This window comes from Eulemur rufifrons, chromosome 16 (assembly GCF_041146395.1).
Source record: "Eulemur rufifrons isolate Redbay chromosome 16, OSU_ERuf_1, whole genome shotgun sequence".
Classification (NCBI taxonomy): Eukaryota; Metazoa; Chordata; class Mammalia; order Primates; family Lemuridae; genus Eulemur; species Eulemur rufifrons.
The window spans coordinates 31637185-31662739 of NC_090998.1; the positions used below are offsets into that span (position 1 = coordinate 31637185).

A 25555-nucleotide genomic window follows, 5' to 3' on the forward strand; every position below is an offset into this window, starting at 1 on the left:
ATAGTGCTAACACATTCTTTTTAGCACTTGAATAGTATCCCTTTGCATAAAACACTATTTTTGTCTTATTCTTGGAACTTTGTGCTGTTTCTAAATTTTTTTTTTTAGAGAGTGCTGCTGCAAGAACATTATTCCACATATACTTTTGTATATTTCTGGGAATGTTTCTCTAAGATACATTTCCAAGTGAAATTGCTAGCCAAGAGGTATATTTTTTCTTATAGATTATTGATATTCCCCAGTTGCCCTTCAATGAGATGGTATTAATATATAATTCTAGCAGCATGAATAAGAATGTTTGCTTTTGCACATCCTCCCTAGTACTGAGTATTATCAATCTTTCAAATATGTTTAGAAGATTTTGTATTTCCAAATTAAACTATTACTGAATAAATAATATAAAGGAAGCACAACCAACATCATAAAATGTAACATTTGGTATTTCCCTATAGATTAAATTTTGGTATGTTCTATACAGATATTTCAGTTATTTTTGGAATTGTAACACATTTCAGTTTAAGTAGATCCTAAGTTGTTTTTTTTTTTTTTTTTTACAAAATTCAAATGCTAAGAATTCCCCTGCTTACATTGTTATTTTTAGTGTCACAGAATTTAAATAGATAAAGATTTAAATCTATATTCTGGCACGTAGTAGATGTGTAATCTTGGGAAATTTACTCAATTCTTCTTACTCTGAGTGGCTTCATTGTATGAAGTTGGGAAAGTAGATATGGAAGTAAGTTTGCTATGTCGTCTATCATTGGATTGTTTTCCAGGTTTGATTTAGGTGCCTTTTTCTCCTTTGCCTATTTATGACCCTTCCAAAGCTGCTTGTTCTTCAATGAGAATAATTTCTAGAAATGAAAAACAAGGACATGTTTCCTATGAATAATCTACTACATGGTGGAGTATAAACTATATAGTAGTAAGATATATAGCTCAGGAGAAGGGAATGGCAGATCAAGAAAGTTCTTTTCAAGTGTTTAAGACTATGGATCTTACCCTTGAAGCAATGGTCCAAGTAAGGCACTGATTTAATCAGATTTCATAAATTCTTTTTGAGGATTTAGTGAAGTAAAATAAAGATACTAGGTATGAAATGACTTTGACTTTGTAATTTCAAAAATGTTAAGGAAATTAAGTCTATATTTGAAACAGCATATCTAGATCATTCTTGATAAGAAAAAAAAATTTGTAAAATTGGCAGGCCTATACAATCCCAAATCATCTCTTTTAATAAGACCTAGTAGTAATTTCATTATTGACTTCATCTTGCTGTTAGGTGTGTTATGAAAACTCCCTTTGAATAATTAAGGAAAGAGAATTAAACACTGAGTCATATATTTTCATCTTAATCTTTTCGCAGCTTCTTTGAGAGCTTGATTTCTGCTAAGACACACACATCTTTTCAAAAAGCATAAAAGTTCACAGATGTCCTGGACATAGGATTTCATCCCTAGCCATGGCTGAGAACACCACCATGCTTATTTTTATAAACACATATGGTTTCCAGTTTACATACAATCATATCTTTTATAGAGACATATAAAACAGCCATTTACAATATGACTAAATCACTAACAAAAACATGTACAATACCACTGGGATTTTAGGAATACTGTAAACTGAGGGTTTTTATAAAATGCTATCCCCTGGAGCTTCCTATGCCTGACATTACCAGACAGGTGAATTTTGTTCCTATCTTTTTTACTGTGGTAAAATGATTAGTTGTAAACAGGTAAAATTGCCATTGCTATTGATCTAAATGATTTTATTAGTCATACTGAAATGGGCTCAGAGAATCCCTCCTCAGCACATGAGAAGTTTATGTTTGCAATAAAAATCCCTCCATTTTCTGATACTCTGCTGAAATTATATGTTGAGAAGTCACAAAGAATTACTGACATAGGGCAAGTGTGAGTAATTTTTTATGTGTTTCTTCTTTACTTTCTGTCTCCTTTTAATGCCTTCGATGGTCAGGGACGTGTCATGCTGAGGTGTATTGACAATATTGGTCTTTTTTCAAATGTCCAAAAACAATTGTATTTTTCAAAGCCAGAGATTGCCTATTGTTTAATTCATTAGAGAATTAAAATCCGACGGCCTTTCCTCAAGAAGGTTTTGTCTCATCCAGAGAATCTTTTCTTCCACGATTGCTTGCAGTGTCCTTTGACTGGACACCACTACTTGAATCCTGATCTCCTGTATCGACTTCACAATTGCCATAGATCGTCTGCTCAGCTTATATATGCTTATTTATTTTATTTATCATAAACTTGCTTTTGTTGAAGTGGGGCAAGTGCTGTGGATGATGTGTAGTAATGGAGAATTATTTCATCTATCTCAGACCATAGTTTTTTTTTCACTATTTCTTTAATAATGGACTTTAGAGAGAATTTTAGGCAAAAGCAACATCGATTTTTTTTTAAGGATCTTTGATGCTTTAACAAGATAGAAAGCTTTGCCTGTGTCTGCATTGTATATATGGCAAGCATCTGCTCATTTTTCGAGATTACTCTGTGCCACCTCATTCAGGAAACTTCTCCTGGCCTGGCTTCTCCCAGGTAGATTATCACCTCCCTCATATGTCCCCAATGTACCCCTCACAGACTTCTGCCATAGTCCCTGTAACGCTCTATTATCTGTACTTATATCCATGTCTGCTTTTCTTTAGCAGATTGTGAGAATAGAGAACATGTCTTTTCAATTTTTTTTTTGAATCTTCAATACTTAGAATACTGCCTCAACACACACTGCATCTTTTTTAAAAAAGTAAACAAATAAAATTTTTTAGAAATGCTCTTTTACAATATTTCCTATTTTGAAAGTGCCAGAGGGAGATCAATTTATTAGCAGATGGCCACCCTGCTTCCTCCTAAGCTGTTGGTAGATATAATCATAATAATACAATTGCTTTATAACTGATATGCTAAAGGGCAGTGCTTTTTCTCAGTCTTTGCAGTTCCTAAGAATTACTTGAGAATGTTAAACACAAGAAATCCTGACCTCCATCCTCACAGATTCTGGTTAAGTAAATCTTACCTGCGACCTAGAAATCTGTATTCTTAACAGTATCTCTGATGTTCCTCAGACCACATTCCAGAAACAAAAATTTTGCTCAACCTAGATGGAATTAATGCTTGTATTCCAGCAATACATACATATAAAGACACATACAGGCATCTGCGCGCGCACACACACACACCCCCCCCACTCACCCCTGCTCAGACTAAGACTAAGGAATTGCTTATAAATACCTCAAGGATCGATCAGCACAATGCCAGAGCCATTACTTCTGTCTGTCACTCTGTTCACTGCTTTTCTCCTCTTTCTCTCTCATTTCTTATATCTTTTTTTCTTTTCTGGCAAAAGATGACTTTTTACAAACATCCCTAGCCAATCAGGGCATCCCTTTACTTTCACGTTGAATACTAACTTATTTCAGTGCACAGAATAGTCTAATCTGTTGTGCTTGGCCAGATATATTTTTGATGACTGACCATAGATGACTGATTGGTTTCTAAAGAAAGTGTTCTATTGCAACAGGAAAAGGTAAATGTGAAGAGGGAACAATAATTTGGAGTCCTCAGTTTCCTAGATGATCATTGGAGGGAATAGCTTCTGGGTTACTAATTTTAATATAAGAATTTTTAGCCTTCCAAATTCTCAACATGGCTGGGAAATAAAGCATAATTTATGTACAAAGAGCAAAGACTATTTGCTCTAATTCTTATTTAATTGTTAGCAAAAATTGATGCATTATTTTTTAATATTAACCCTCCAGTGGCTTTTTGTTCCTGGATACTTTTCTCAAATGGAAATTATATTATGTGCTGGAATGTTGAATGTAATTTGAAGTTATATTTTTTTTTCCATTTATTTAATTTTGTATTACTCCTGGCTATACTTTTATGTTAGAAATGAAAATTGTATCACTAATATTTTCTATTAACATTTGTTTATTAACTATTGGTTTCTGGCAATACACAGGCATACCTCAGAGATATTGTGGGTTCAATTCCAATAAAATGAGTAACATGAATTTTTTGATATCTCAGTACATATAAAAGTTTTATTTACAATATACTGTAGTCTATTGAGTGTGCAGTAGCATTATGTCTATAAAAACAATGTACATACCTTAATTAAAAATACATTATTGCTAAAAAATGATAACAATTATCTGAGCTTTCAGCAAGACCTAATAACCTTTTTGCTGATGGAGGATCTTGCCTCGATGTTGATGGCTGCTGACTAATCTAGATGGTGGTTGCTGAAGGATGGGGTGGCTGTGGCAATTTCTTAAAATAAGACAATAAACTTTGCTAAGTTGATTGACTCATCTTTAGCATGTGGTGTTGTTTGATAGCATTTTATCCACATCAGAACTTCATTCAAAATTAGAGTCCATCCTCTCCAACCCTGCCACTGCTTTGTCAACTAAGTTTATTTAATCTTCTATATCCTTTGTTGCCATTTCAACAATGTTCACAGCCTCTTCACCAGGAGTAGCTTTCATCTTAAGAAACCACTTTCTTTGCTCATTCATAAGACACAACTCCTCATCTGACACAGTTTTACCATGAGATTAGAGTAATTCAATCACATCATCAGGCTTCACTTCTAATTCTCATCCTCTTGCTGTTTCTACTACATCTGCATTTAATTTCCTCTACAGAAGTCTTGAACCCTTCAAAGTCATCCTTGAAGGTTGGAATCAACATCTTCCAAATTCCTATTAATGTGGATATTTTTACTTTCTCCCATGAATCATGAATATGCTTAATGGCAACTAGAATGGTGATTTTTTTCTGGAAGGTTTTTAATTGACTTCGCCCAGATTTATTAGAGGAATCACTATTTATGGCAACTATAGCCACACAAATTATATTTATTCAATAATAAGGCTTAAAAGTCAAAATTATTCCTTGATCTGTGGACTGAAGAATGGATGTTGTTTTAGCAGGCATGAAAGCAACAGTGATGTCCTTGTACATCTCCGTCAGGCTTTTGGATGACTAAGTGTACTGTCAATGAGCAGTAATGTTATACTTTGAGGGAGACTGTCCTTTGACTTTTTGAAGCCAGGTATTGTCTTCTCCTCTCTACCTCTGAAACTCGTAGATGGCATGTTCTTCCATCTACATTGAAAATCTGCTGTTTGATGTAGTCCCTTTCATCAACTATCTTAGCTAGATCTTCTGGATAACTCGCTGCAGCTTCTACATCAGCACTGGCTGCTTCACCTTGTCCTATGATGTTACAGAGATGGATTATTTTCTTAAATCTCATGAACCAACCTCTGCTACCTTCAAACTTTTCTTCTGCAGCTTCCTCACCTCTCTCAGCCTTCATATAATTAGAGGGAGTTAGGGCCTTGCTCTGGATTAGGCTTTGACTAAAGGGAACGTTGTGGCTGGCTGTATTTTTTATCCAGAACACTGAAACTTTCTCCATGTCAGTAATAAGTTGTTTTGTTTTCTTATCATCTGTGTATTCACTAAAGTAGTACTTTTAATTTCCTCCAAGAACTTTTCCTTTGCATTAACAACTTGGCTGTTTGGCACAGGATGTCTAGCTTTCAGCCTATCTTCACTTTCGATATGCCTTCCTCACCGAGCTTAATCATTTCTAGCTTTTGATTTAAAGTGAGAGACATGTGACTCTTCCTTTCACTTGAACACATAGGGGTCATTGTAGGGTTATTATTTGTCCTAATTTCAACACTGTTGTGTCTTAGGCAATAGGAAGAGGAGAGGGAGAGAGCCAGGGAACATGGGTAGAGTAGTTGGTGGAGCAGTCAGAAAATACACAGCATTTATCAGTTAAGTAGCACCTAAGTTTTATATGGATGTAGTTCATGGAACCCCAAAATAATTATAATAGTAACATCAGAGATCACTGATCACAGATCACCATAATATAATAGATATAATAATAACGAAAAAGTTTGAAACATTACAAGAATTACCAAAATGTGACACACAGACACAAAGTAAGCACATGTTGTTGGAAAAATGGCACCAATAGACTTGCATGAAGTAGAGTTGCCACAAACCTTCAATTTGTAAAAAAATGCAGTACCTGTGAAGTACGATAACATGAAGTGCAATAAAACGAAGTACGCATGTATGGAAAAATTTCCATTGAATACTATCTAATCTAAAGTGGCCATTATGAATGTAGTGACTGCTATTCAATTAAGATATTTCTTATCAACTGTAAAACAATGGTATAAGTCTTACCACAATATTTATTTATATTGTCCTGTATTTCTAAAAAGAATACTGCAGAACTAAGGAATTTCTTTTGGGTTTTTGTTAATATACAGATAAACAGACAATTTTGCTGGTATCGACAATTATTTTATCTTTTTTATGTTTTGTTGCTGTCAACGGAAAAAAAAAGCCAAACTCTGTAAAATAATTTTAAAGAGATTTACTCTGAGCCAAATTTGAGGACCATGACCTGGAGCCACCCTCAAGAAGTCTTGAGTAAGTGGACTCACTATGGTTGGATTACAGTTTGGTTTTATACATTTCAGGGAGACAGGGGTTACAGGTAAAGTTATAAGTCAATATGTGGGAGGCATACATTGGTTTGGCCCGAAAAGGTGGGCCATCTCGAAGCGGGGGGGGGGGGGGGGGGGGAGGGGGGAGGGGAGGGGCGGGGCTTACAGGTTATAGGTGGGTTTAAAGATTCTTTGGCTTGTAATTGGTTAAAGACATGAAGCTTTGCCTAAAGGCTTGGAATGTTTTAACATAAGGAGCTGTTTTTCAGAGATAAGCCACAGGACATACATATGTTGTGTAAATTGAAGATCTGTAGGTTTGTCTTGCATACCCTTAAACCTGTTAATGGGTTACATAAGATATTCCCAAAAAGGGAGGGGGCATGATGAGACATGTCTGACCTCCCTCCTCCTGGCAGGTAATTTAGTTTTAGGATATTCCTTTGGCCACAAGGGGGTCCATTCAGTCAGCCGGCCGGGGGGCGGGGGGAGCCTTAAAATTTTATTTTAGTTCACAGTGCAATTCACACATAAGCTAGTTACTTCTATTTGTGAATTTTAAAATCCAGCCTTTCTCCACAACCCTCTTGGAACATATTCTGGAACAAGGCACTGACACTTGTGTTACTGAAAATATCACTGTGAGGTGGAATGTCTTACTTAATTACATTTGGCTTTACCTCGGTATGTCTTCATCTCTACAGCTATCCTTTAAGCCTACCAGAGAGAGACAGGAGAAAGATATCTGCTCTTTCCTAATTTCAATCCCTCTACCTGTGTCCTGGATCTCAACTTCCCACAATATGAAAGGAAATTTGCTCCTGTACTTACATGGTTTCCTCTGCTGAAATTTCTCTCTTTCCCCTCTCAGCTCTGTAATTTTCTTGTCTTCAAACTAAACCTTTCTGGCTATGTTTTTATTCATTTTTTTCTCTTTTCCTTTCCAGAATTACTAGTCTATAGTTTCAAAGTATCTTCCATCCCTCCAATTTATTATAGTGGGGAAAAAAGACCAGTTTCTGTCTAAGCCTTCTTTCTCTTCTAGGGTTCTAGGTTATATCTCTCTACGTTTTTAGGGACCTCGCTGTGTCTACTATCATCTCTTTCCTGGATCTTCAATCTTAACCTTTCTGTTGATTCCTTATGTCAACATTTAAGCATGCCTAGTTCTCTTTCATCTTAAAAACAATGCAGAATAAATTTAAAAAATGAAAACCATCTTCAAACTCTTGCCCAGTTATTTCTCCTTTTTCTCTTTTGCTGCCAAATTTCTTTAAACATTTTTCTACGCTTATTTCACCATTCTTTGCCTTAAATTCACTCTCTCACCTCTGAAATCTGGTTTTTATCATTTTATTAAAACTGTACTTTACTGGATTACTAAAATACCCCTAATTTCATAAATCCTGTGAGCGCCTTTCAGATGTTATCTTACTTGACTGTCCAGCAAAAATTCATACTGTTGAATTTCCCTTCTTGGGAAGATCTTTTGGTAGTTTGGATTTATTGTTCAGCACCTATTAATTTCCCTTCTACTCCTACTGGGACAGACCATACTGCCATGGCAGTTGATGTTGTGCTAGGTCATATGACTTGCTTTACCCAATGCAGTAGTAGTGGATGTGAACTAAGCAGAGATTTCAAATGTGCACCTGCCATTTGGCTGTTTCTTACACTCTGTCATCTGCTATGAGAAGCGCATATGCCAGGAACCTGCTGATCCAGGGTCAATGTGGGGATGTCTGAGCAGAGTTGAACTCAATACAAAGCTTAGAGCCAAGCCCAACCAACACAGTTTGAAGTGTAACTGACCCAGTCAAACTGGGGACCCATGAACAAGAGAAAGAAATGCTTGTAATTGTGGGGTGTTTATTTTGCAGCATTATGGGACAATAACTGATTAATACAACTCAATTTCATAAAACCAACTTCTGATTTTTCTTTTAAGTTTCAGAAACCATTGTAACATTTGCAGTCTTTTCTTCCTCTACCTATATTTTAAGTATAAATGTTCCTGAGACTTCTGTCCTAAACCTTGACCTCAATTTACATATACTTATTGTGAGATCTTATACCCAGTGATGGTTTTGATTGCTATCTATATGTTGATTCAACTTCTAAATCTTTAACTTCAAATCTGACCTTTCCCCTGTAGGTCTGGTCAAAAATACACTGAACAACCCCACTCGGTAGTTTCACAAAGCACACCACGCTCAATTTCCTGAACATAGTGCCTCAACCCCACAATTCATCTCACACTCAACCACTAGGAAAAAAAATCCGAAACAGTTCCGCATCACTAACATCATTACAAAAATTAGTAGGGAGTTATAATTTATTACATTTTTTGCCTTTAAATATATAATATGATTTAATTGTCACAATGACTTCATAGGTTTTATATATATGTATATAAAATCATCTCTACTTTGCAGATGAGGGACATGAAGCCCAGTGAAGTTAAATAACCTGCCTAAGATCAATAACTAGTAAGGACCCAGGTTGAACGCTAATCTGTCTGACTCTAATGGCCACTTACTACAGACCTACTTACTAAATTTTATGTGCTGCTTATTTAAAATATAAATTTAAGGACCATATTTGCCAATTGTCTTTTCAAGGATGTCAGTTTCATATACATATTACTCAACCAACAATAATGATCACTGCCCCCTGAAGAGAAACTTCCTTGTTATTTTCCAAACAAACCACCCACATTATTTCTTCTGTGTCTGTGTTCATACGTTATGTTATAAATTTATTATTATAATTTATTGTAAATAATTGTGCCTTATCTCCTTCACATTTATCCAGATTCTCCCCTTCTTTGGTGCACTTCATTTCTTTATGAAGCTCAAGATTTCTTTAATAGATCCTCAGATTATTTCCAATGATACTAGTCAATTTGTTAAACCTGTATAGCACTATTTTTTCATAATCATTTATCAACTAAGATTCATTGAAAATTACCTGCAAGGTACTGATTTTAATCACATAGAAGCTTTCACACTATGTATAAATACTATCTACCCCACAAGAATTTTCAAATTAGTTGGAATTATGCAAGTAAAAATTTTTGTATATTATTTAATAGTTTTCATATTCTAACAATTTTAGCTGTCCCTTTAACACAAAGACTATTTGCTCAACTTATTTTTGTATTCATTTCAAAACCAAGTACATTCATTAAAAAGTTGATAAATGAATCGCTTTTTTTTTTTTATCCTATATCATGGCTGTTTTTTTTTTTTTTTTTTTCCTGCTTTCTCAAATGTAGTTGAGGTGATTTATATCATCTAGAGAAATATTTCCCTCCCTCAAATCATGGATTGATATAGTTCATGGAAGTGATTATAGGAATTCATTTATGTATTGAGCAGAAATTTAAATAAACTTGAAGTTGGCCAAAATCAAAGCTGTTATCCCAAGGAGCTTATTTATCATGGTTGTCATCATACTCATTTATATGATCCTAAATAAAGTATGTTAAACAAAGTATAATAGATTTATCCCAGGGTTTCTGTTTCTTTATACTAATTATCTCTTGACTATTTGACATATTTTTGTAGATTGATTTTTCTATTTTTATAGAATGGCATAACACATGTAAATTGCTTAGTGTAGATTCTCACCAAGAGGGAGGAAGAAAAGCATTTGACTAATTAAAGTTCTGGGGAAGATGTGCTGTAGATGTTACGTTTTTAAAGTCTTATCATGTTCAAAATGTGCCATGAGCCATAGGAGAATAAAGTCAGTATTTAGGGAGAAGTGAGAAGCTTTATATGTACCTAATAAAATAAGTGGAAAAGTAAATAAAATATCCACTAAAAATGCTTGTGCTTTGTTACCATGAGAACCTTTGAGAAATAAAGCTATATGTCTTTGTCACATTTTAGTGCTTTAGTCAAATCTATCACTTAGTGGTAGAAACATACTTTTCCCCCTGCTATTTTCAAATGACAAACTTCTCTATTTCTCACTGCTAAGAGGAACAAGATGACCTCCCTGGGTAGTAATTGGGATTCTTGTGACCACTGCAAATATCTGACTAAGAGATGGGAATGTGGTAAGAGTTGGGAATGATAAATCATGACCTCATCCTATTGTTAGACTTTGTAGTACTATCCAAAAAATTTTTAGCTTTGACCATGTATGAATGTAAATATGTGTTCTAAAGTTAATGTAAATGATTTAAAATTATCAGGTGTTTTGTTTTTTATTTGGATTATCCATACAATGGGTGTTCTCGAATTATAAGGATAATTGAGAGTTGGCTTAGCATCTTGTCTGTCTGAAAATTCTTCACAGAGAGACACATTAAAGATTTTTAGACTTTCAAAAAGCAGAAGTTTGCATTAAACATTAGTAAATTCTGAAAGGCCATATGATTTGGGAATCTCATGGAAAAAATGGAACAGTGTGGATGTTTCCAGAATTAATGGGTTGGGGAGTAGAAACTGTAAAATCTTACACAAAAGATCACATATTACTGAATAATGGCACCTCTCCCCATCTCTCCAGTCTGGGCATGATTAAAATGTTAATTATTAATGAAAGTTATGTTATCCATCTTTATTAGAAAATGAAGATACAGCAGCATGTCTAGTCCTTTATGATCAAGATGCTCTCATCTCATATTTTTTCAGAAATAGATGTTGAGGTCAATATTATATATTATTATTTGTTTTAAGAAGTGGCATTCTGGATCCACTCTCCTCCAGACTTTGATTTATTCAATTTCAAACTTATTATCTTATAAGATGTTCAAGAACTCTAATTAATATGAATTTCTTTATAGACATTTATACATACATTTATCATAAAGCAACCAAAATTTAAGATTTTATTTCAGTGAACTAAAAGTCAGTATATCATGTTAACATTCTGCAGCATTTGCAACTTTTGGATTTTGTCCTATCCAGCTCCTGGGGGATTCTGATTGCCTCAGGACTTGCTGAAACAAAATATGACTTTGACATTAAACTCTATGTTCTGCATGCAGTCTACTCACTCAAAAATAGACTGCAAGTGTTTTGTTTCTTACAAAAGAGGTAAACATCGATCTTTTCAGACCAGAATCTCATCAAGTCTCCATGGTCATTCTGCAGCTGACTGAAGAAATTTCCTCTGCAAGAAAATTATTTTGTAAGCATTTTTGTGGAAAAATGAAAAACAGATACAGAAAAGAGATAAGAAAATATAATATCATGGATTAAGATCTGAATTTGATTTGCCTTAGATATTCTCTAAGCTTATGATTTTTAAGCATGAATGTGCATTGAGTATCACTGGAATAGCTTGTTAAAACAGATTCCTTGGACCCACTCTGAAAGATTTTAATTCATTGGGTCTGGAGTGAGGCCAGATAATTTGCAAATGCTCCCAGGTGATCCTCCCAGGTGATGCTAATAGTAATGCCTTTTTGAGAACCACCCTTTGGGTAGCACTGTCTTAAGTAACTTTAGTACCAACACTTCTCTATTAATTTGTAACTCTTACCTTCAGAAAATGACAGCTACATCAAGAGTATTAACTAATGGGAGAAAGGAACAAAATAGCTTAATTTGTGTATAAGATCATGCCACATTAGCAGGATTTTTTTGCCTTGATTTAACATTACTAATACATTTTCCCCTTATTATTAAAAACTAACACAACTAATCTTCCAGGGCCTGATTTGATTGCCCTTATTTTGGGGAAAATAGTGACATTCCTATTGCTTTTAAGAAATAAATCTATTAAGGTTTCAAATTTTTATTAAAATCAAGCCTGGAGGGAGCTAATGGAACAGGCCTGATGCTTTTTCATTAATTGATTTCAAACACAGTCTTGCAGTTAAAGAGTATAGGGATGAATCCAATTTGCCATGACAACTAGTAAATGCACTCTTGAGATTAAGGATTAAATTCCACAGATATCTCTAATATTTTGAAAGTCAGGGTGGCAGAGTGGCTCACAACCTTAGCTGGATATTATAATCACCTGTGTAACTTTAACAATACTGGTGCTTGGGAACCATCACTCAGGGACTCAGATTTAATTTATTTGGAGCCGAGTCTTGCCTGGGGAAATGGGTAGAGGAGAAGGGCTAAGGAGAGAAGTGCAGACAGGATGACAACTACCATTTCTTGAAACCTACTTTCCATATGTCAGGCACTATGCAAGGCATTTTATAAATATGGTCTCTAAACCTCACATAAACTCACAAGGTAGCTTTTTAAAAAAAATCTAAGGAAGGAGGATTGAAGAAAGGGATAAATTTTTCCAAGCAAGAGGTCGTTTAGTAAATGGGGACTGGCCATTAGACCGCAGGTCAGGGTGGCCCTAGCGTACATACTTCTCCATTTCCCTGCAAGGATGCTAGATGCTTCTCTCTCTCTCTCTCTTTCTCTCTCTCTGTCTCTCTCTCTCCCTCTCCCTTCCTCATTTCCTCCTTTTCTTCCTTCCGCCTCCTTCCCTCCCTCCCTCTCCTCCTTCTCCTCCTCCTCCTCTTCCTCTTCCTTCTTTTCTTTTCTTTTTTTAAACAAATCTAAATACCCTGGGATAAGATACAATCTCTAACAAATGTTTAAAGTGCCTTATAAGGAGCAATGTATCCTTTAGAATACAGACTCAATACATATGATGAGTAAAGCTTTGCCTACATTATCTTGGTGTTGGACACAGGCAAATACAAATGCGTCTAGAGATTGAAACACTACCTGCATCTCCAAGTGTATCTGGAACTCATCAACTTAGCCTGCAGTGAAAAGGGCATTGGACGATAGGAAGATAGTCTAAATTCAAAATCTGGCAACAGTTATTACTGTAATTATAGTTGAAAACTAGCTGTGATTTCTTCACATGATTATAGGGACAAGATGAGGGTAAACTTCTGATACTGAAGAATAAGTGAACTATATCAAAGGGAACACTAGAAGTATTGCTTTCTGTCTTGTCTAATGTTAATGAACACATGTAGTAATTGATCCACTTAAAAACATAAATATAACCTGCTTTCATATATATTAATAACACTTTAAAGTTTACAATTACAAAGCTCTTTTATGTTTTTTATAATCTTATTTAATCTTCACGACATCCTTTCTGAGCAGTGGGGAAAGAGATAATAATGATTTATATATTTATAAGTGTATACAAAGCTTTTTTGTACATATTTTTATGCAATCCTCGTAGCTAGTCTGGAAAGTTTTTTCCCACCCCGTGTTACAGGAAAAGCTCTCAGAAGTGAAATCACTTGCTCATAGTCATTGATCCAGTAACTGCTGGAGCCTGAGATCAAAACCTGGACCTAGTACAAACAAAAAATTGTCTCAGGTCTTTCTCCTCACTCTTGTTGATTTTAACAGCCACTTTCATTGAGCTGAAATACACTTGAAACTTTGTGTAGAAACAATTATTTATTTGACTTATATGTATATATAATAAAATTAATAAAGGATATTCCTTCAACTAAAATAATAAATAATAAATCTATTAAATTAAACTAAAATGAATATTGAGCTACTTTTCATATAAAGGGCTTAGAACAATGTTGTAGAATATAGTCATTGTATTCATCATATGCACTGGTTTTCCAACTTAGAAAAAACCTTTCTTGCTTTAAGTTCTGAAGTAAACGCTTATGTAAACTCCAGCTAGTCATGCAAATTGATATTTACAGTGAAGCTAGGTGGGGTGGCACATGCCTGTAGCCCTAGCTACTTCGGAGGCTGAGGCAGGAGGATCACTTGAGCCCAGGAGTTCGAGTCTGGCCTGGGCAACATAGTGAGACCCTCGTCTCTAAATAAAATAAAATAAAATGAGAGAATTTCTGCTCATCAATTGGGTGTCAATATTTGTAAATATAAAATCATCTTCAAATTAACTTCATATCTTCTACTTCAAGCCAATGCTATGTTTATAATGCTATGGTGATAAGGCTCCGTATAACTTAGGAAAGTAGTTTCACAGCTCTATGTAAAAACATAGTTTTGTTTTTCTTGCATTGGTTTAAATTAAAGCTTTAGAATTGCAAGCACCGTTGTATAAAACTGCTCCTGTAAGCATGGGGTACCTCGTCAATTAGGGGAGTCTCCTTCAGTGTTACTCCAGCAAAATCGGGGCCTCTTGAAAACTAATTGTGGTCATGAATTTTTGTAAAATTAGGTCTGTCATCTTTGTAGTATATTAAGTTTTAATTTTTCTCAGTTTTTTTATGTTTTCATGTGGAATTGGGCCTATTTGTTTCTTTTATTCTATCTGATGAATATCTCTTTTTAAAGTAAAATGTTTTCTCATTTTGAAACCAAGAACATGATGGATAATTTTAACACATTGACTGCCACACTCAGAAAAAATATTTTTCCCTGGGGCCATGGTGTTTTATTAAAACAAAACGAATCCTTTCTAATTTGTTATTTTTTGTTGTCTTCTGTGCATGAGTTATATGCAACACAATCCATGTTTTTAGAACTAAACTGTCAATATTAATTGTAATAATAAGAACATCAACAAGTAAGATTTTTACAAACCAACTGCAGGGTTTTGCTTCACGAGGCCCCAGGCTCAGAAGTAGCCTACATTAAATACAACTCACATGGCAGTCAATGTGTTAAAAATACTCCCGAGGGTTATGAAAGTTTTTCAGTGCCTTCTCTGATAAGGAACCCAGGAGGCTTCCAGTTAACACTGAAGGTTTCAGTGAATTCAGTCATGTCTGTAGCGCCCATTAATTTATTCCTGTCCCAGTAGGCAAAAAAGAAGCCTCTAAGAGTAATGGCAGAAGACTTCTAAGAGCTCCTCATGTTATAGCAGTATAATTGAATAGGGTATTCACATGGCACTGTCAGGCAGAGATTATTAGCCCCTCTTAGAAGAAACTGAGGTCAAATGAGGTTACAAATTTAGAGCCAATAAGTGATAGGGCTGGGATTCTAACTCCCATCTGATGGACTTCACACCTATCCTTTAAAGCTCTCCCTTGGCTTTACTGTTTTCTTTATTTGAAGACCTGCTTTGTGTATTTCTGCACCCTGGCTGTCCATATGATGAAAATTTGGGATTTCTCTCCAACAGAGAAAATTTTCCAAAGGTGCCCTTATGTGGATAGCTTCATAGTATTTTATTTCCCTTCACCTTGGATGGTGGGAGGGGTTGCGTTTTTGAACAGGCTGTCTGAGATCACACCTAATCGGTGTGCACTGTCTGGGGGATGTGCACACTTGTGGCTCCGACTCAGGCGGGGTAAAGGCAATATATATATAACCGAAACATTTGTACCCCTGTAATATTCTGATATTAAAAAAAAGTATTATCTCATTGCCTGCATATTAGTACAGTTAAAAAATTTTAAAACCTTGGACAATTAAAGTTAATTATATAGTTATTTGTCTCTGGAAGACAGGAGTGTTGCTGATTCAGTTAGAAATAATGTGCTCAATATGGAAAAGTTAACAGTTGCTGATTCATCAAATCAAATAATGCATATTTATGGATACTCTTTTTTTATAGTATCAGAGCATGCTAAATAAACCAGTAATATGTGAACACGATGGAAAGATGAAGTAATAGTCACTTTGATTTAAAACTGAGGATAGTTATATTTTCAGTATGATATTTAGGGAAGCTTTATATGTAGCCCTAATCATTTAGACACCACAAACTCCTTTTAGGTCAAGAATTTGCTATATAATTTCTAAGCTATTTTATAAGCAGTTTCTAAATAGCTGTCCTTCTTTACCTGATGATCTGGCATATAAAATAGAGTTACTAATTATAGCAACTGAAAGAAAAGAAGTGGATTTTATTGAAAAAAAGCATTCAACTGGGAATCAGGACTGGAACCTTGACTAAATTCCATGTGGAATTGTGAAGCTCACCTTATCTCATTGTACTTTGAGATCAATAAAATGTATTATAACATTCGTCTTTGCTTAATACACTCTTGCATGTTCAGATGAAGTACATAGGATGCTTGCTCCATAACTGTAGATCTTAGACAACAAAGCAAATATTTATTAGGTATTTACCATGTGTCAGCACCAGGTAAAGTTAAGAGCTTTGTTAAAAGATCTATCCTGCTGGTCCTAATACTTTGACTTTCATCAATGTGGCTTTCTTAGTCTACTCATGACTGTACTATATTTATTTTTTATTTTTACTTAAATTTATTTCTAAAGTATGTCAGAGTCAAATGAGTAAGATTAGAAAAGCATATTTATTAGCACTAATTTGGTCTCTTCAGGTCTAGCTTTTTTTCATTGACTTTTAAAGATTTAATTCAGAGCATGCTTGTTTCGGTATTAAATACTATAGATACATCTTAGTATAAGTAATAGTTACCCATTTCAAAGTTTGTGTGTGTGTGTGTGTGTGTGTGTGTGTTTGTATACACAGACAAGGGTGGAGCAGTATACCTAGTGAATTAGTGCACAGAGTTAAATACCATTTAGTTTGTGTGGTTATTTGTTTTGTGTTTTTGAGAATTAAATTTTGTTTGAAATGCAAAGACAATATGTTTGCTGGATAATTGAATCCTATTATAAATCTCTTTTAAAAATTAATAACCATAACAAAAAATATTTTGTGCGTAATCAAACATTTTTAAAAATAATGCTGTCAGATTATTTAAAATGAAATCCAGCTATGATCATCTAAAATATAAAGCAAGGAAAATGCCCTTGGAGAAAACAATTGAATGAATTAGTTGACCTTTTCTCTCTCCTCTTTCCAAATCCCAAGCATCACCGTTCATCTAGATGTCTTTATTTATCAGAATTATACTTTAGGCGGTGACGCTCATGTAAAGGACACGATACTTTGTATCTCAGTCCTCCTTCATAGCAATCCCAAGTGCTCAGTTTTCATGTTTCCTATCACATTCCCTGTCCCAAAATGTCAATTAAACAAACTGCATGGATGATAACAATTAATATAACAACACTCATGACCAGCTCCTATTTCTTTTATATTGGATCTTTTTTTAGGTTTTAAAATTCTCTTAGGTTACATAAAAATCTCTAAAATATCATCTTATTTTCATGGCCAAAAAGAAATGCCAAAGAAAAATTTGACTTTGATAATCTCAAAACTTAATATATTCATTTTTGTAATTTGTGATGAAGAACACTGACTGATGAATTGGGGCATATTACATTAATGTGAACTGTAGGGAAGAACAGACTTTTCCATCAGCTGACAAATAACCTCGTTGTGGACCTACACAGGGTACAGAGGAAGTGGAGGTCCACATTTCCTTTCTTATAATTTTGAATTTCAAGCTAAACATGCAGGTTTTGTGACTCATTTGGTGACAAAACCTCATCTTGACCTGAACTCATTTAATAGCAAAACCTGTTCTGAGCTGGTTTAAGGGTATTTATACCTTATTTTTTCCACCTGATGTAAATATTAACAATTTTTGCTGAAGAAATATGAAGGTCTTTAATTACATGTTGCTAATTACACACAGACCAGGTGTGTACTCTTCCAAAATTCTAAAAAATATGTGAGTCCAAAATGCATCTGGCCCCATGAGCTTTTGGAAAGAGCTCATAGGTTTCCATTAGATATGTTCCTTGCTTTCAAGCACCTTGCAGTCTATTAAGGTGTGTGATGGGAAATATTGCCCTCAAACAAATAGTCTGATATAGTTACCAAGTGTATCAGTTGGCAAACACACACACACATACAATATAAAACTATGTTTTGTATAAAATACATAGTGTGAATTTTGTAGTATAGGAGAAAAGTAGTATTACTTTAGAGTAAATGCAGTGATATAAAAGGTTTCAGAGGGTAATAGAACTTGTTCCCTCTAAGTGTCTTTGAATTTATTTCTTAATAAAAAAGCAAAACCACAGGCAATAAGAAAACTTCTATACATATGCTGAAGGAAAAAGTATATAAGGCAGTAAAATTCTGATGAAAGCTCTCCAGCAAGTGTGTTTTTCTTTCCATGTAAAAGAAAGCTATTTTGAAGATAGAGTGGGGTAATAAGTTTAGCGCAAAGAACCAAATTGAATTTAGTTGGCTTTCACTTCTGCCCTTACAAGATATGACTTTGGGCAAATTACTTAAAACCTCTAAGCCTGATTTACTGTCTGTAAAATAGTAATAATAAAAGTAGCTCCCATATAGAGTTGTTAAAGGATGACATTGGATCATGCGTGTACTGGTAGGTGCCTGGCACAGAGAAAACAGACAGTAAATACTCCTAATTATGAAGCCACTCTCTTCCAGGCCCCGTGGTTGAATATATTCTTAGGCCATGGAATTCTACATGATTAATTCTTAGTTACTCAAGAGAATTATTTTCTTTGCATTTTATATTTTCCTTTGACAGGTTGAGTTGTTCCATGGTCTTTTAAAATTTTATCTCCAATAACTAAAGCAGTTGTCTGGTGAAGAAGCCACCTCAGCTGCTCTAGTCCTTCCCATTTATTATCCTGAAAGCCTTTCTGGTGACTCCCATGAGACTTGTAAATTTAACTTACAGAATTTTCCCAGAAACTGGAAAAAATTGGAATTGAATAGAATATGGCTATATAGACATTGTTTGGCTGAATATATTTTGAGCTCTGAAAGAAAGTATATTTTATTACCAGATTTGTGTATTATTAATGGAATTAATCCTGGGTGACTGCAAGTTTTATGATTATGCTATTCAATTCATGCATAAGGTGATCATACCTTTTGCCCTATAAGTATCTTATCACAATAGGCAACAGGATATAAAAACAGGGGGAAAATATGGCAACGGATGATATTCAAAACTGGAAACTGACGTATTTCTGCTAGATATGGTGAAATCATACTAGGTTGAAGGAATGACTCATGTGACCAAGAATCTCTGTGTGTATTAAAATGGCTAAAAAGGAAATGGAAGAAATGCTATCAGGGCCACATTATGACTTTCATGGACCCTAGGCACTTCTACTTTTGTAGGCTTGTTTTTCTATGAATAAAAGACAGAGAGAGAGAAATACAAATTATATTCTGTCTTGGTATAAACATGAGTGTAATCCAGGCCAGATTCATCATTCTATATTCATTATTATTTTTATTCTAATTTAAGACTACTTTGTCTTAAATTAGAACATTTTTGTGAACCCCTAAAAAGTAACATGGACCCTAGGCATCATGCCTACTGTGCCTGCCTCCGGGATAAACTGGCCCTAGCCACTAGTAAAACTTCGCTAATCCTTTGTCTTAAATGCCCACTATAGGCAGATTCCGGCATGTTCAGGGGACGAAGAGAGGGTACCACAGCAATCTCTGAATTTCTACAAGAGGATAAAGGCTCAGCCAAGCCAACTACTGATTCCTTCAACAAACAGAGAAAATGAAAACTCACCCTTAAATAACATAGACTGACAGACCCTGTCCTGACTTCCAGTTTGGCTTAATTTCTCTCCACCACCCTGCCAGGCTACTAGATCTCCTGCTTAGCAAAATGAAAGTAAAGTAATTGAAAACTACTTTCTTCTCCTCTCATTTGTACTAGAAAGATTTGGAAATAGATACACAAGTTTTTTGGCAGAACCCATCCCAGCGCTCAATATTCAAAAGGCAAAGACTATATCCTCTGTGATCATGAGCAAACAAGAACACTTACTTTGACTCGGAGGATAATGATGTTCAAAAATAAGACAGAAGATATTCTTATGCATTGGTTACTACAACGCACAATAGAAAATTGTAGACTATATTAGGTTGGTATCAAAAATAAATCAAGAACAAGCTTTTCCAATTAAGATAGAGTGAAAATCATGAGGAGAAGATGATCTGAAACGAGAGATTTTGTGGAGTGAAAAAACACAATTGCCAAATTTAGAACCTGAATGAAATTAGAGACCCCTGATGGAATTTTACCAAGTCAGAAATGCAGATGAAAAGTTAAAGTAATTTTCCTGGAACTCAGAAAAATATGAAGAGACCAAAATAACAAAAGGCAAATGACATGTGATCAAGACAGCCTTAAGTTCTGCTAGGCTTGACTGACTTTTAGATAGGCTTTTTTCTGAGTCCTAGGCCCCTGACCTCCTTTCCTTAAGGGATTTACTTTGGAAAATTTGCAATTGCAAATTCTTTCTCTGCCCCTTTGAGATGTATATAAATCTTTTCCTATGTCTTTCTCTAGGACCTGAGAGCCATGGCTTTGAAATGTAATCCTCAAGGAAGATAGTGCCCATCTCTCCCAGTTTCCAGGGGAGGGTAAGAGGTTAACTTCAGTAGGTACCAAATAGCAAATGTGGATGGCCTAAGCACCAGGCTTCCCACTAACAGCCTTCAGTACGTGTTCACTGGCTTACCCTAGCTCTGAAAGTCTCTCCAACTTTTTGTTTTAATGCATTGAGTTTAATCTCTTTCCCCTATTGCAATAATCTTGAATAAAGTCTTCCTTGCCTGTTTAAATTTGTCCAATGCAATTTTTCTTTGACACATGGAGGCCAGACCTTTGAGATTCAATAGATGTTTAAGAGGTATTCAATTTAATCGAAAAAAAGACCAGAGCAAACAGGAGGAGCAGTAATTTAAAACAACGAAGGAAACTTTTCATGAGTTCAAGGAAGTCTTGAGTCAGCAAATTAAAACGGCAAAGTATAAGAATAATGAAAAGAAATCAATACATAGATATGGTAAAATATCTTACATTTCAAGGATAACAAAACTTTTTTATGAATAGGCAGAAGAAAGGCAGCAAATAGAGGAACATGAATTTGACTAGTCTCAGAATTAGAACATAATTATTCTTTTTTATTGTTGATGTGTTTATAAAGTAACACAAATATCAAAATATTTTAGAAAAATAAAAATGTTAAAACAATTCAAAAATCACATTCTGGCTTTAAAATATTAGCATATATGAAGAAACTTGGTAAAAGAGATAAGTTAATACTTTCCTTTTATATTGATAATACCAAGATAAGTTGTTAAATTAATTGAAATTTTAAAAACTGTTGGAATAAAAAGAGGATATTTACCTTTAAAATCACTAGACAAATAATAAAGAAAAATAAATTAAAATAACCACACAAAGAAACAAAAATTCTAACAATGAAAATGGACATGAAATATTTAAATGAAAATGTATAGTGTATAATAATAAGTGTGATAGCTAAAAAAAACCTCTGCAAAGACAAAGCATCAAAAAAGAAACAAAAGGAAAAAAGGCAGTAAGATTGGGACAAAAAAATAAAATCCTGATATATGCTATTTACAAGAGAAAAGTTTAAAAGTCATTTACATTGACATAAAGGTTTAAACAATATGGGGAAAATGTCAGACAAATACAATAGCAAATGAAAAGCAGAGATAGTCAATATTGAAATAGTCAACAGAATTCAAAGCAAGTAGGATAAATATAGAGGATTAATTTTATAAATGGTAAGAAAATTTACATCACAGATCAAAAACAGATGGACCTGAATGAGTCAGAATATATACATGCAATTTTTTAAAATATAGAAAACTATTATAAATACAAGGAGATGCAAATGATTATAAATATGAACATATTGGATTTCAGTGATAGGCCTAATAAGACTAACTTATATATCAAACTTGGTAACTTATTTAGAGAAAACACCTTACTTTTAAATTTCCATGAATCCAAACAAAATTCATCCTATATTAGGCCATAGAGAAATTGTTTAAAAATTCCAAGAAGCAAAAACCATACATACTATATCCTTTATCTATAATATAATAAATGTAGGTATTTATAAAAAATACTGACATAAAAATACCCACTGAATTAGATAGGGTTCTTTAGAAACAAGTGATTTATCAAGGGTGTACACTCAGAAAAAATCTGTAAATGAAGGAATTAGAATAGAATGTGTATGTTGGGGGTAGACTGAAGTCTAGCCTCAGGCACTCCCAATAGAAATTGTGGCTTTTAATGTGGCGGTAGAGGTGTTCTGCCTTCAGGCAAGTAGGGCCATGATTTTGTACTGTCTTATCCCTAAACCACTGGCTTTGGGTGCCATGGCCAGGATAAGGCAGCTCTTCTTAGTCCAGAATAGTTTTATAGGGAAGGGTAGAGCTATGAGCTCACAGTTACTGGGAGACATTTGCATTGACCAGTAAAAAGGAATCTGGGGACCACCATCTAAGGCGCCCATACTTTCAGTTAATGTTAATTGTGGCTGCAAGAAACAGAAAACCTGATGAAAGAGATTTCAACAAGAAATGGCTTTATTTTTCTCATGAAACAAGAAGTCCAGAGGCAGGCAGCTCAGACCTGTACATTAGCTGCAGGACATCTTTAAGGATCTCTGCTTTTTCTCTCCTCTTGTTCTAGTATTTTAAGTGTATAGTTTCATCCTCTTGTTAAAGGTGACTGCTAAACCTTTGGGAAAATGACCATATTCCAGGCAGGAACTAGGGGAAGAGTGGAGGACCAACGAGAAAAGCCAACCAGTATGGTAAGCTCTATAAGGCCTCTTATAGAGCATTCCTGGTAGTACTACTCAGCAACTTCTGTTAATATCTCATTGATTAGAACCTGACTCTAGTTGCAAAGACTTGTTGAGAATTTTAGCCGTCCCTATTCTGTAGAAAAGGAAGGCAGATGAGAAGGAGGATTTGGAATGGACCTAAACACCACAGTATTTGCCAAACCAATCAATTTTACATTTGAGAAAAATGACTCTCTAAATGAACACTTAGGAAAATAGAGACTCACTTCCACAATTATATCATTCTTAGAACATAACAGAGAAAAAAAGTAGATGTAAAATTACTCAACAGGCTCCCTCCTCCTCCTCTTCCTGGGCGAGGTGCTCCTCCAGCAGGCATGCAGCACGGCAGCCCTGGAGATGCCAGTGAGAGATAGATGGCTGCAGCAGCCAGGCCACACTCCAGTGGCCCACTTGTGTCTAGCTGGGCATCCATGGCTCGCACTTCTACTCACAGGGCATTTTAAAGGAAGTTGGGCTACTCACAAGTTATTACACAGAAGGTGAAATGTGAAAAGGCAAAACAAGAGTCTTCCTGGACTGTAGAAGGTGATATTAACACTGATCCATGGGCAGGTTATGGATATACTTGTAGACTCAGACCACATCCTCCACTAATGACAACAAGGCCAGTGTCAAGTTGTAGTCAAAGACCTGGTCACCCCTTAGGAATGTCTGAACCTGAACAGGCTCTTAAAGGTACTTCTCAAATTACTCTCATCTGAAGATATAAAAGGGATGTGACTTTTGTGCAGACTTGCTAGAGAAGTTTTGGGTATTACTGGTGGGATGATTAGACCAGGTGTATGTATCTACTGAAGAAATTTATCAATTAGCATACATTGCAAGAAATTGCCATCTTTCTCCCCTGAATTATTATAATCCCCCAAAGTCTTGTTGTGCCATGAAATTCCAGACAGATGGCCCTTGCAAGGTGGTATTGTTAATGTGGACATCATTCTTCATCATAGTGGTTATCAAGAGGACCTGAATGAGACAACTTTTGTTGGAAATGAGGATGAGGGAGCATGGAAACCCATTCAGACCATGGATGAGTGCCTGATGCAAGCCACTGATGCAGTGAAACCTGATGGCCAATGCAGAGAACTGGGAAACATAATTCATAAGCATGTCCAAGCAAATAGGTTTTTGGATGTTCAAAGTTATTGTGGGCATGGAATCCACAGCTTTTTCATACAACCCCCAAGTGCTCTTCATTATGCCAAAAGTAAAGCAGTGGAAGTGATGTAGTCAGGTTCTGTATTTACAACTGAGCCAATGATGTGTGAAGGTGGATTGCAGGGCGAAACCTGGCCAGATGGCTGGACAATGGTGACAAGAGACAGAAAGTGGTCTGCTCAGATGCGTTCATGGAGGACACTGGCTGTGACTCTATAGTGCATAGCCTCACTTCTGTTCTAATTTTAACTTCTTCCAGGATGGCAGGTCTCAATAATACCTTCTTACTATATTATGTATTTTATTGAGAGAGTGCAGAAAAGAAGAGCTAATTTTTTTATCACTCGTTTTTTTTTTGACTGTAGGTAAGAAAGGACTACAGCATTTGTGTCCTCAAGAACTTGACTTGAGTCTGAAAAAGCTAAGAAGGATGAAAGAAATATTGCTCAACTTCTTTCAGTGTTGAAATTGAAACCCAGGCCGGGCGCGGTGGCTCACGCCTGTAATCCTAGCACTCTGGGAGGCCGAGGCGGGCGGATCGTTTGAGCTCAGGAGTTCGAGACCAGCCTGAGCAAGAGCGAGACCCCATCTCTACTAAAAATAGAAAGAAATTATATGGACAGCTAAAAAATATATATAGAAAAAATTAGCCGGGCATGGTGGTGCATGCCTGTAGTCCCAGCTACTCAGGAGGCTGAGACAGGAGGATCGCTCGAGCTCAGGAGTTTGAGGTTGCTGTGAGCTAGGCTGATGCCACGGCACTCACTCTAGCCTGGGCAACAGAGTGAGACTCTGTCTAAAAAAAAAAAAAAAGAAATTGAAACCCAAATTTCTCTGCACACTTGTTTTTTTCATTTGCCCTTTAAGCACTTCTACTTAGAGCTGTTTCTAGTTTCTTTTACCAAGGCCACAGACTGGCCACCAAAAGCCAGCTTCTTTCCGGAGATGAGCATTCTTGAAACTTGCAATAAATGTTGCACCAGAGTTTTTGATTATACATATGGAAATATATATGTATACATTTTAAAATCCATATATGTAATTACCAAACATTATGCCACCTGAGGTTTATGTTGATTCTGCTCTGACAGGGTTATATATTATCATAAATGGACCCATAGTTTGAAGTCATTTAATTCCTGGTTGGGAAATATCATTCTCCGCCCTCTGTGCTAATTCTTTAGCTTTGTCATTAGAGTGTACTTGCTTACTGAGTATCTGGTGACTTTTCTTGTTATATAATTTCATACAATGACACATTATACTTGTAAGAGAACATCTTTTCCAGAGTCCTCAGACCTTATTGCTTTAAAATAATTAAAATTGTGTTTCCATTACCTTTATTCTTTTAATAATTTTGTAAAGTGACTGAAAGTAGTATAGACTTTTGGGGTATATGTGTGAAGTTTTTATCAAACTG

The 25555-nt window shown here is 35.2% G+C and overlaps 1 protein-coding gene and 1 pseudogene across 2 annotated transcripts in view; both read left to right on the plus strand.

Annotated features, from left to right (window-relative positions):
• The window catches only part of CNTN1 (contactin 1), a 342876-nt gene that overhangs the window by 9829 nt on the left and 307492 nt on the right, over positions 1-25555 (plus strand). The window lies entirely within an intron of this gene.
• Positions 23628-24354, plus strand: LOC138397258 (methionine aminopeptidase 1 pseudogene; annotated as a pseudogene).